At 45.6% G+C, this 13,478-nt stretch overlaps 1 protein-coding gene across 15 annotated transcripts in view; it reads right to left on the bottom strand.

Annotated features, from left to right (window-relative positions):
• The window catches only part of EXTL3 (exostosin like glycosyltransferase 3), a 152,327-nt gene that overhangs the window by 122,301 nt on the left and 16,548 nt on the right, over positions 1–13,478 (bottom strand). For 10 of the 15 annotated variants that reach the window (XM_065630785.1, XM_065630789.1, XM_065630784.1 and 7 more), the window contains exon 1: positions 6,270–6,619. The exons of 1 other annotated variant lie outside the window; for it this stretch is intronic. The gene's annotated coding sequence lies outside the window, so the exon portion shown is untranslated. Of the gene's footprint in view, positions 1–5,525; positions 5,566–6,269; positions 6,620–6,651; positions 6,779–13,478 lie in introns of those variants that run through there. 4 more of the 15 variants (XM_065630786.1, XM_065630788.1, XM_065630790.1 and 1 more) reach the window with 2 other exon arrangements.

Below are 13,478 nucleotides of genomic sequence, written 5' to 3'. Positions count from 1 at the left end.
CACTCGCAAAAGGCTGAGTGCTATTCATCACTGCCACAAAGTAAAAACAAAGTCAGAAGACCCTGGAGGCAAATGTGAGAAAGCAACTCCAAGCTTTGAGTCTTTTTATTATTACTGTTTTCATTAAATCTTAATTTTTGTCCAGAATTCCAAGATTAACGTCAACACTAACACTTTGCAGATGTTACTGATTTACAGTTTTCCTGTGAAGTAATGTAGCCTCCAACCTGTTTTAGAGATGAGAGGTGTAAGAAATTTGCAGAACGTGACAAAGCCCAACAGCGAAAAAATCAAAGATCTTCTGGGTGCACCAAAGCCTGCGCACTCTGCTAGAAAAGAACCACGTCAGAACCAACTCTATGTTCTGCTTTTAGTAAGATCAATGAAACAACCACCACCCAGAACTGTTTGGTTTTGTTTTGTTTTTTCCACAAGATCATTACAAGGACAGCTCTTGCCTTTCTCCAGGTCCTTGTTGTTTCCTGATGCACGGTTGAGAACTTGCAAGGAAAGGCTTAACAAGAGCTAATTGTCAGACACCACAGTAATTAGTGGCAACTTTCCAACGAATCCATCTCTGGCTGGTTTTCCGATAGCTGGCTCCTCCTCAACCCCCACATTAAAATGAAGGTACACAAGGTAGGCGGCACATTCATTTACAAGTACCGAGGTCTTCCCAGGAGAGATGCCTAAGGAAAGAAATATCTTCCCTAAACAATGCATGGGTTGGGTTTTTTTTTTTTCTCCTTCCCAGTTGCTATAAGACTGCTATCTTTATTAATAATCTGAGAATGAACTTAACCTATTCACTGACATAAATTATAAGATGCACACTGCATTTCTGGGAGTCACTGGGCTCCTGTATCACTTGTTATCTCTGGCCAGCAAATTACCTCTAAATGAGGAGGACAGGATCATATCATTCTGCCTTCTGCCCACCTGCTGGTTACCCATCACAGCTTTGATATTACTATTCCACTTCCATCAAAGGTTTCCAACCTATTTTATTTGCAGGCCCTTACCCTGCAGACAGAAACGCTCCCAGTATCAAATTCACAACCACTTTGCTTAGACCTTACAGACCCCTTAGAAGAAATTCACAGCGCAAAGGCTCACACCAGTGCTCTATATATTTAGGCTCGGCTCTTAGCTCCAAGGCTCCCCGCTTGTTTGGCAGCTCTTCTTGTCACAAGCCCCAACGCTTTCATGCCAACCTTTTCCAGGCGTCATCTGCATGTCAGCGGTACTCCACAGCGTATACTGTGCTCAACACCAACACAATCCAGAACACATCGCTTCCCAACTAAGTGCCTACACAGAGCAGACCTGCAGTATAATTACTTCCTCATGCCTGTAATAGAAACGCTAGAAGACGTGTACAAATTTCATCCTGGCACGCCCCTACGTTACATATGATGCAGAGGCATTCAATCAATGGAGGAAAACACAAAGTCTTTCCTGCGTTTGGTGATGTGTTTAATTCCATCACGCTCAAATTTGGATGCAGAAGGTGGGGTACATACGGGACAGGGAAAAGAAAAGCTTATCTTCACATTGATAGGACAACATAAATGTTTTTAATCGTACTGCCTTTATATAAGCAGAGGACCCAATTTCCACATTAAGTTGCCAAACTTGAACTCCTCATCTGTTTGACCAGAATTAGAAAGTACTCAACCTGTCAAGAAACATTCCTTAGGGAACACAACACATCCATAGAGCAATTTATTTCCCTCTCCATGGCGTTTTGGCATTCAAATAAATATAATTCACTTCCAAATGAATATATACATCACCAATACACTAGCATAGATTTGAGATGACTACATAGCTCCACAATCCTTACATGTGACACAGAAGGGCTGGCACAAAACAGTAAGAAAGCTCATCCTACAGAGTCAGATGTCAGAATATACACTTAACACAGCAACACTTGCACCAAAACACAACAGGAATGGAAACAAACCTCAGACTACATGCGCTGCCACTATCCTGAGAAGAAAGTCAGCTAAGAAGATATCTGCAAGTATTTTGAATCATAAAAGAAAACATTTTATGAAACAAGACAGATAAAAAGCTAACCAGCTGGAAACAGTACATTAAAAAGGAAATAAAAATGTTACTTGTGCAGTGGGAAATGTTAGTAGCATTTTTTTATTAGAAGAAACTTGAGAGGGTTTCTTAAGTCCGTGTGTAAATCCCATGTTCTTATAATACTGGGTGATGGACCCAATTTGAAAGCAGTAGTGATTTCAAATTGGGTCCATCTTTTTGGAACACCCTGTACTGTCAGGCAGCCATATGCATTAGAAAAGTAAACCACTTTCTTAATGCACCAGAATTCATGGGCAAGGGGGAGGGCGGGGAACAGGCAGAGAAAACACGCCCCCCCCCCCCGCCCCAAATCCAGGTAATGAGATCCCAGCCATCTAAGAAACTGACTGTAAGGGAAGAAATTTTGAGACTCATTAAAACACACACCTTTAAAAAAAACTCCTGTGCATCCATTAGTGGCTACAGACTATCTGCTGGTTTGGAGTTTTACGATTCCCTCCCCTTCCTGACAAACATAAAAGATTGATTTGCGTGATTTATGAGTCTCAATTTTCTGTATTTCACTTAATTTGATCAGTGAGGGACAGGTCATTTTGTAGTGTTATTGGTTATGTCAATATAGTCCTGAGAAACCCATGTCCACTCACCAGGAGTTAGCAGGGGCAGATGCCAATGGATGGAGCACAGCACACCTACACAATTCTTATATGAAAGACTGGATATTGTAAACTTCTTCTGCAAATGATAAATTTAAAAAAAACCAAAAAACAAAAACAAACCCTGGAACTTGCTTAAAAATTGCTGTAGTGTTGTAGGGAACGTCCAGCAAGTCAAGATACAAAATGTCCTTTCAAATCCATTTGTGATGGATAAGTCAGTCCTCTATAAACTGCTCTTGCTGGTAACAGACATCAATTAACTAACAGCAGTGATCTCGCAAAAATGGGATTTCAATTTGCACTTCAAAACCGGCCCTGCAACTGCTGTGTAATAACATCAATTTACCTGGTTGGCCAGCACTCAAGGCTTCCTACACCCAGGCAATCCAGGGATCGATTAGCTGTAAGCCACGGAGCTGTACATGCTTCTGTCTTTATCCAGCCTAACAAACCCCAAAAACCTCAAACTGGCTTTGCACCTCTTCTCAGGCAACATCCACCAACAGCATTTGCATCTGACAAGCAGCCGGCTGAGCTGCAGGAGCCAAACTCAACCACGACAATCCCCAGTAAACAGTACTTTTAAATATTCTCCAAGAAGAAAAACCATGGGCTCTTTGCTTTTGAGGATATGTCTAAATTGCAACCACAAAAGTGCAAGCACAGCCTGTGTCAGTACGGGTTATGAGACAGCTCAAAGTCCCAGCTGTGTTCCCCCAAATCTCACGTGAATGCTTCCCCTAGGAGAATCGTGCCTATCTGTACTGAAATGGCACCTGTCTAAATATGTCTATCACTTGCTTTTTTCACAAGGAAGTAAACAAAAACCCACATATTTTGCTTGCTGGGTGGTTAAGACATAGGAATCTCAGTCTGAGTCAGGATTCGTTTAGCAAAAAGTCCACCCTGGTTTAATACTCCAGAGTTAGGAACTGCTTCAAAGTGTTCACAGTCTGCTCCTGCCCCCCAAAAAGGGGTATCTGGCACAGACCACAGGTAGAGAAGTGAGATGACAAGCACTGGAAAAACCTATCTGCTGATGAGGAGATCAGATGAAATGATCCAGAGGTCCCTTCCACTTCAGTGTTTTTATGGGGTTTCTAAAGCAGAAATATTGCCTCTGGACTCGGAACCAATTCACATTTGACTGCTGTGATCTTGGCTTCAAACAGTTAGGATATGCGGTGAGCTGCATTTCCCACCCCGGTGAAATTGTTATTGGGCAGGGGGAGGAACATCATGGGAAGACGGGCAAGGGAACTGGTAGAGGCAGTAGGAGTCAAAGAGCAAGGAGAAAAATCAAGCAGCAGAGACTGAAAGGAAAAAGGAACAAATACAGTCAGGAGGAAAGCAGCAAAGTCTACAAACAAGATGATTGTATCGTGGCATTTCAGGACATAGTAGTCATGGAGGGCACACTCAAGATGGGGTCTGGCTCTACATATCTAAGCAAGCCCTTGGAATGCAACAACATTCAGCTCCTTGCTGAATAGTCCCAGAGATCCACACTACAAATATTCAAGGGAAGATGATGATGATGATCTTTCCCATTCTAACAGCACACAAACAGCTCTCCAATTTTGCCATATTTTGTTGAGAAACTGCCTAAACGAAGGCAATTTAACAATCATGTTTTTCTTGGTTTGCATTATTTGCTGCTTTTGCTCTGACTTGACAACTGCCAAAAATCCATCCTCGCATGCAAACAAACATGAGAGCTAACAGCTTTCACTTGAAAAATTGGAGAGTTTCAGAAAGCTTCTCTGGACTTCCCTTCTGCAAAGAGACATCAAGAACTTCAAGAACTGTCTGTACCACAGCTGAGCTGCCAGAAGAATTTGACTGTACTGGACTCAAACGAAGACAGCCAACTACCGCAGCTCCAGAATCTCTTAATGCTGAGCTGAACCAATGCAAACTCCCATTTCTGGAACAAAAAACTGAAAAGCAGAGGCATCCCAAAGCTGTGAGTAAATACAGATAAAGCTACATGCAATGACGTGTCTCTCAGATGGTACGTGAAGTTAAGGGATTTGTTGGGGGGAGAACACTGTGGTTCATTTCTGATGCTATTCTGTGCATAAACTAGCTTAAGATTCCTCGTTAGTTGATAAAACCTGGCAACGTACAAAGCAGACCTCACGTTCCAAGAACCTTGCTATCTAAAATATAATAGAAGCACAAATCAAAATACATTTGTAACATGTTTTAGACTTTGATGTCTCACATATATCGATTTCTCCATCAAAACAGAAGTATCTGGAAGATAATCACCTGCATGTGACAACCCTTTCAGGAAACAAGCTTATTTATTCTTCTTTATACAGCCGTTAGATTTGCAGCACGGAAACCCAGAAATTTTAATGCCAAGTGATCATATCGGCATATCAACACACACAATTTATCAGGCACACACAAGCAACAAGAGATCGGAAACTAGTCAATGAGACACACAATATTTTAACACGCGCAGCAATAGAACGGCATATCTAGAATGCTTCTCAGCATCTTTGTGAACCCTTAATACCATTTTAACCATTTCCAGATCTGCCAGGCTCCAAACTGGGTTGGTACCAGCATAACGGGGTGTTCTGCAGCCAGCAGCAACGCATTAACCCCACATCGGTAAAATTTTTGATTGATGAAAGACCCCTATGTTTCTGAGCAAGAAGAGACCTCATGTGGGGAAAACAGCCAGGAAAAAAAAAAACCAAAACCAACAATAATAACACGAACCTCAACTTCAGCAAACAATTCACAGGAGCGTTAACACGAGCATACCCGAAATGCTGAGGAGCCCAGAGACAATACCTTTGTGGTTTCTGTCCTCACCATCTCCCAAGGCAAAACCCTAGAGAAGCAACAGGGAGCACGATGGTGAAAAGCCCTGGAAACTGAGGGGTTGGTCAAGTTTCCAGGGCACGGGACACGCCGGGGTCAGTGCTCTGGGTGACCCTGGGAGCCGAACCAAGCACTAGGCCTCAAGACCCACCTCAGAGGGAGCGGACGGGGCTGCACCGGCCGTGGGGGACGCGACATCCCCCCAGAAGGGCTGGAGGTGTTGCGGGCAGCCCGGAGACAGGGAACAAGGGGGTCTGGGGGCGCCCCGGCTCCTCACAGAGTTAGCTGAAAAAGGCGGCAGGGAGGGAGGGCGGGGGGGGCGCTGCAGGCGCCTCCCGCCATGAGGGTCCCCGACCTTATGGGACCCCCCAGCCCGCGGTGTCGCTCGCCCTGTGAGACCCCCACAATGTCACTCACGCTTCCCTCGCAGTGTCCCCAGCCCTGAGGAACCCCTCACCGCAACACCATGTCCCCAGTTCTGAGGGAACCTATCCCACCCCCCCCATCTGCCTCTCACGGACACTCCGGCCGGGCTGGGGAAAGGCCGCCCCCCCACCCCGCCGCCTCAGGGGGCTTCCTCCGGACTGTACCACTCCTGCCCCTCACTCGGCCTCACGGGCTGCCCCGGGGGGTGCTACCGCCACGAGTCGCTCTGCCCTCCCCCTCCCCGCCTCACATACACACACGCCCCGTACGGGGTACGGTCCACCCTACCTCTTGGCGCCCTCACTTCACCCTCCTGGCGGAGCCGCGGTCCCGGCGCCCGCTGCGCCGCTCTCCGCCAGTGGCTGGGGGGGGAGCCATAGCCGCTGCCTTGTCCTCCCCCGCTGTCCGCCCTCCCCTGCTCCCCCCCCCCGGTCCGGACACAGTTGGTTTGCTCCGAGAAGCCGGCCGGTCTTCTCCTAAACCGCTGGATCTCTCACGTCTTCGGCCATTTCCGACCGAACCGGCGGAAGCTGCCGAAGTGGTGGCGGAACTTAACGGCCTTATCCGAAGGACAGGCGGAGATAGCCGAACCCCTGGCGGAGCTTGCCGAAGAGCTGAAAGGGCGGGGAGCAGAAACGCGGGGGAGGAGACTCTTGGCTCCGGAACCTACCGGGAGTAGCCGAAGCTCTCCATCTGTGCCCCGGAGAAAGAGCCCAAAGCTGGCAAGGACTCGCACCGTTACCACTCGCTCTCTCCCGGCTCCGAGGAGGGGAATAGGGCGGCGAAGCGAAGGCGGAGCTCTGTCCCTTTAAATGATGGCGGGGGCGGAGCAGCTGCTCCCTCCCCCCCGAGTGCCCGCCCATCTGCCACTGCGCATGCGCGCTGCGCGGAAGCGCTTTTCCCGCCTAAAGACGGGCAGGTGCCCGGTCCCCTCCTCCCCGTCCCTCACCAAGGAGCCGCCATGAGGAGCCGCTGTCCCCTCAGTGCCTGACACTGCCTTGCAGGAGCTGCCATGTCACACCCCTTTAGCTCTGTCCTTCCCCAGCTGTCCCCCAGCACCCCTGCGGCGCTGCAGGCGCGCTCATAGAGCTCAGTTACGCCTCAAGACATACCAGTCGAACCACTGTGGTGGCTGCAAACTTTCCACCAATCTCCTCAGAAATACGTCCGGGTGACTCCTGGAAAAAAGGGGTTATGAAATCAACTATATTACGGAAAGCCTCCTTACAAGTACAAAAATACCACTACGGCTTCGAATTTGTTACAAATTTACACCAAGTTCCAACACAGAGGGTCTGCATTAACAGCACGAATTATCACTCATTCTGGACAAAATACTATTAAATACTACAGAGGTGTTAAATGCCATTAGTGGTTAAATGTTGTTAAGCCACAGCAGCTATGTAAAATTTAGGGCTGCAATTATCGAACATACCATGCAACAGATGGTGACTGAGACAAAAGTGGGGGGAAAAAAAGCAATGGGAAAATAAAGTCAAGTAATGGTGCCAACATCTCACAACAAAGCCAAATCAAACAGGTTCAGTGCTCTGCTTCCTTGCTTTATGCACTTTAATTTTATATTCCACGGCCCCCATGAAAGGCATCTATGGGCATCAAATCTCACCTCAGAGCACACAAACTGACAACTTTTGGGGGAATTTCAGAGGAAAAAGCAGGGGTTTATCTCCATAGGAGAGGAGAGGGTGGCAACTCCAGTGTGTCTGTGGCCACAAAGCTCCAGAAACCTCAGTTTTAATAAAACATGAGCACTTCAAATCTGCGAGAAACCACTTTTCCACTGTTCTGCACTTTTTAACAGTCATTTACATGTGTGTGAAGAATGCAAGGAGAAACTAACTTTTATACTGAGATGAAAAAACGGCGGAGAGTGAGGAGGGGGGGCACAGGTCTACCCTTTGATAAACAATACAAAATCCAACCTCACGAGCGGGGAACGTGCTGAACTGCAGGTTCAAAGGCTCTAAGAAACAATCCTTTATATTTTTCAGGGGAAAAGGAAAGGCAGACTATGACTGCATTGCACAGTGTGAAGAAGAAATTAACATCCGAACCATCGAACACACCCACGTTGTTCTAGAGCACACATCTGCTCCCACTCTACCAGGGCTTGACGTTTTGCTATTCCACCCGGCTCTACCTGGAGTTCTGCTTGAGGAAATGGGGAGACAATAAATTCCCTTTCAGGACCTCGCTGAGGAAGAAATTCAAGCAGAGAACATGCACTCCAGGACACAAGAGAACAATTTCTCCCAAAACAAAACAAGCTTTCAGGATCAGCAGCCAGCCTGGCAAGTCTTTATTTCAGAAAGTGCTGTCAAGGCTTTACACATTGTCTTGACGAAGACACCTTCAGATTTAATTCCCTTCTCCGTGTGCCTACCCTTCTTGTTCTAAGGTAAGAGCAGATCAGTACTAAAGAGGAGTTTTCAGTTTCCCTTCCACCAAGCTAAAAATCCACTGCTCAACTGCCTTCTGTAAATCCCAACAGAAAAATTCCCATTTTCAAATATCCTCTTTTTCCACCTTTTCTGCTACCCGGGTTTTTGTTTTCTCATACATAGTATACAAGAACACGTATAAAATTTTCACAGCAGAAGTGGATCCTGATGGGCAGAGTCCGTAACCTGGGATGAATAACAGTTTAAACAGGAAAATAAGTGGCATAGAAAGTTGACCGACTCCTTCCCCAGCGAGGAGAAGCCTTTTTACTCCTCCTACCACCTTCTCAGCCTGGTTTCCCAAAGGAAAGCAGCCTAAACAGCAATAAGAAGGTTTGGGATTTGGGGGGTGCTTTGGGCTCCCAGGGAGGCAGCAATAAAGAAGAATCTGAGGATTTACAATAACGACAAGAAGGAGGTTTGGGGGTGATGAGAAAGGGAAATGGGTTGAGGGCCTGTGGTGGGGGGACAGAAGAAATGGTGGCAGTCAGAGGCTATAGGTGATAACAGGAACAAAAATATTTTAGAAACCCCAAGGCATAATGTAGCAAGACTCAGCCTAATGTAGCAAGACTAGGTCTAATGTAGCAGAAACCTAACAGAGAAACAATAGCTCTGTAGAGACTGGACATGAGGTAAACGGGATGTCCTTGGCTTGCAAGCTGGGAAAGTGGAATGTTCCACTAAATGAAGAAAGAGCTACGTTACTTTCGCTGAGTAGCAGCACAAAATGACAATATGCTCGAGAAATTAAGCCAAGAAGCCGACACCGGGAGGGCACCATGCTGTGAAGACACCGGGGACCACTAGAGACCCCTGATGAAGACTCTGGAATACCAAAGATGGACTGTCGGCAAAGGGCGGGGTTATGGAAATAATTTCTGTTTAATGCATTAACTAAGTGGTAGAAACAAATAAATATGCAATAGGTACATATAATAAATATCAAGAAGTGGAATCACGCGCACGCTTGATTAGAGGAACGATCCTCAGAGTGTCCGTCGTGCTGCAATAAAAGTGCTGCTTTTTAACACTTTCAAAACAATGTTAAGGAGTCTTTTTGCCGACTTTTCGGTATTGTTTTCTGGCGACCCAGGTGGGACAATCTGCCTGACTTCCCGTGGATCCCAGGATCTCTGGAACCTTACCTCAGCACCAGCGAATTCCTGGAAGGGGCCACACATCCTCAGACCAGCCTAGGACGTGGGTAGGACCCCATCAGTAGAGATAAGGCACTTTTCTTTGTTTGGTTTGGATGCTGCCTACATAAGACGTGTGGTGACCCCAGCGCTTTAGGTGGGTTAGTAGATTCCATGGAATTTGGATATCGATACTTTTGACCCAAGTGAGACATGTGGAACTTGTCTGCTTCTCGGGAGGACACCAGCACACTGGGTGTTTGGTAACTTTGGTAACTTTAAAAAAAGGAAAAGGGAAGGGCCGGGCAGGGCAGAGCAGGGCAGGGCAGGGCAGGGAAAGAAAGGGAAGGCAAGGGAAGGGAAGGGAAGGGAAAGAGAAAACAGTGTTAAGGAGACTTTTTGCCAACTTTTCAATATCAGCGGGAAAAGACAGAATCTAAGAAAAACTGCATTCCTGAGTCCCACTGCTCACAGAACAACTTATTTAGACACCTCTGTATGATTCCATGCTGGGAACCTCCCTTATATTACCTTTTAAGTAGCTCTGCAGTTGGCAGCTGCAGCTGAGTACAGTGAATGCCCATGACGCTTTTGCGTCCTCCTCTTCTTTACCTCTTTTCCTCACCAAATTCCCTCTTCCTCATCCCACTTACTTGTAAGCATTTCTCACATACAACATACCAGTGTCTCCAATCTGCTGTAAATTACGCCAAGTCACTTCGAGCAGGTATTAAGGCGTTCCAGAGCCAGCTAATGCACAGTTCCATGGCATGCTTCCAAGGCCTGAAATAAACCTCAGAAAAACATGCATCGCTCCTCAAGGGAATGGCAATCTAAGGGGAAGACCCCGAATTTTCATCTTTTCCCTTCTGCAGACCTTTTGGTAGATCTTTTTTTAACCTTTCTCCTCCTTTCCACAGGAGACAGCACCAAAGCCGGACCATCTGCGGATTTTACAAGCTTCATGGAACGTTTTCAGACCACACTTTTAACATCAGACGCTCCTATCAGATTTCATAGGATTCAGTCAGTTCTTAGCCCCAGGGTGCTGTGGGTGCTAAACAGATAATAGACATTGCTCAGCCACCATGGAACGACTACAGAGCAAAGCTCCGTTTTTAATCCTGCTGAGACTCTGACCGCTTTTGGCCATCAGGTATCCCACAGCATGCTTCACAAAAGAAGAAACATTAATCTGGAATGCTGGCCAAATTCCACTTGAGGCAATTAGATTCTGACAATTTACATTCTCCCTGCCGTTTTTAATGGATATGGGTATTTTTTTTTCTCCTTTGTGTCATAAAAGCCGTGACCTGGTCCTGCTCCTGCTGTTAGAGCAGCTGCCAGGCTTTGCAGAATAAGTAGCTGTATTTCAGTGGTAGGTGAAGGCATCTCAGTACGTTTAAATAAAGCACTTTGAAGACCCCATGGGCACAAGAAGTATTTTAACAATACATCCTACTGCTGGCCAAAAAGCACAGCAAGGGCTAGAACATGAAACGAAGCACTCACTGGCAATATCTATGTTGGGAAAGGAAAAGTTAGCATAAAAATGGACACATGGACGTAAAGATGTTTCCCTCCTAAATGCTAATTCTAGTTTGGATCCAGTGCAGTGCCAGCTGGGATCCAAAGAGCAAATACAATGAACTGTTGGCATCCTGCACAGGGGAACCAGATCCTGATGGCAGAAGAAATTAAGTTTATAAAAGCAGTGAAAGCTTTTGGCAAGATGCTGGAGGACACTGCCTGGTCGTAACACAGGGCGAGGAAAAGAAATGCCTGTTCCCTTGTTAATGAAAGCACAGTGAAGTGTTTCTGATTTTACCTAACTATCTGAGAGAAAAATCTTGAGGCAGGAAATGGGGTAGAAGGTTTTGTTTCAGGTGGAATATTATGGATCACACTCTGAGTTTGTCTGCCACACATTTGAGAATAAACATTCTAGCTAAATTAATTAAATGACTGTATTATGCTTTGTTTATAAAACCATGCATAACCACACAATGTTATTTTCTTCAAGAGAACCACAATGCCTAAAAGGTTAATTTTCATATTTCAGCAAAAATGAAGTAAGAGAGATGAGGACAGTGGTTACAAGTAAACCCTGAGAGACCAGATGGCTCAGAGGATGGGTAGAGACACATGGAGCTTTCCCTCCTCCCCCAACATGTCCCAGATCATTAGCAACCAAATGCTGTTACTACCACTGCGTGAATATTTTTCACAAGAAGCTTATTGACCAAAATGTGGTTTTCCCCATCCTTAAAACTACCAGCAACCCAATTTGAGTATAACAAGTCACTCCAGGCTGTGGTGGAGCCAGACACAGGGTGACGGTAGAGTGGGTTTTCTTCCCCTTGTGCCTCTGACTGCTCACCGTAATTTTACAGCAATTCTGCGAACCCATCAAAAAAAATATCCAAAACATATCTAGTTAAAATTTATCTACAGAAATAATTTTAAAACCTCATATTAAGAGACTTCATATTGCAATACTCCTGGAAATTTCAGTGGCTATTAAGAAAGACGCGATCAAGAGCAGGAAGCAGCAACCCGGTCTGGTGACAGCCAAGCAAAACTCTTGAGCCCTCAGTAATGGCACAAAACCCCAGCGCTGCCTCTTTGCTTAAGGCTTCTTCCCCTCCCGAGCCCTGCTACAACTAAGAAATCAGCTGCTTTTCTGTAAAATTCCCTTGAATTCCTTGAGTATTACAGCTAACCATGCTTCCCCTTCACTTCAGACACTTTGAAGTTTTCCAAGGACACCCAAGAAAGAAGACACATCCAAATACCTAGACAACCCCCAAACTCCACCCTGGAACAGATGGTGAGGTTATAAATACAGAAGCATCTGGTAACCACTGGTATGAAAAAGCTGGCAAGCGACAGCTTCTTCTGTTCTACTAAATATTCCATAATTCAAACTATATTTAAACAGGAGTTAAAAAGAAACAATCACTTCATTTGTATATAACATAATCCCCAAACGCCTACATATTGTAAATGCAGGGCAGCTTGGGCATTGCACTCTTGTCTACCAAAAGCACTTCTTTTAATTAAGCATTCAGCACTGTCTAAACTTAAATTCAAAGTGACTGCAAAACAAGCAGCTCAGGAAAGTACAAAAGCATCATTTTAAGCGTGTGCTTTGTTGCACTGGACTCAACGCTGTGAGTTTCCAGCACTTCAGCTCAAACTTGAGTCCATGTAGCTTTGAGGGGCCTTGACAACCCGCCAGATGGGCAAGAGTGCTTGAAAAGACGGAGGACTCGAGGAACGCAGACTCTGTTCACAGAGACCTGTGTGCTTCAACCAGCTCTTTTGTTTGTCCCCGGGTTTGGTTACCACAAACTGAAGATAATTCTTGCTACATGACAGTCAGAAAAACAACCTGTTAGAAATTGTAGGCATCATATAGTAAAGAAGGTCAGTAAACATGTAAAAAGGTGGTTAAAAAAAAAAACCAAAACAACACACCCTCAATGCTCCAAAGCAAAGTCAGACCCGAGCATGCACACTACCCACAGTAACCCCAAATCCACTTTCAAAACTCTATTGAAATAATCTTTTGGGACACTGCTCCGTGGTTCTTTCTGTGAAGGGAGTGAATCATCTGTGTTTGCTAGAAATCCAAAGCGATAGCATGCATAAAACGATCGTTCTGGATTAAAGTCACTTAGGGAAAAGACTGTAAAAGGCTGTCTGCTGGGATTGTGTTAGAGGTGCACTGGAGACCCCACCGTTGGATTTGGATCTGTGCAGAGAGCTTTTAAAAATGACTAGAGAGAGAAAGAAATACTCCTAGGAACTGGCTGATAGGGAAGTCTTAAATTCCAGATATAGAAGGAAAAACAAATACTAACAGCAGGGCTCTGTAAGCCTGGGATGTAATA

The sequence above is a fragment of the Caloenas nicobarica genome, chromosome 3, assembly GCF_036013445.1.
Source record: "Caloenas nicobarica isolate bCalNic1 chromosome 3, bCalNic1.hap1, whole genome shotgun sequence".
Taxonomy (NCBI): Eukaryota; Metazoa; Chordata; class Aves; order Columbiformes; family Columbidae; genus Caloenas; species Caloenas nicobarica.
This window is presented reverse-complemented; position numbering and strand designations above follow the sequence as displayed.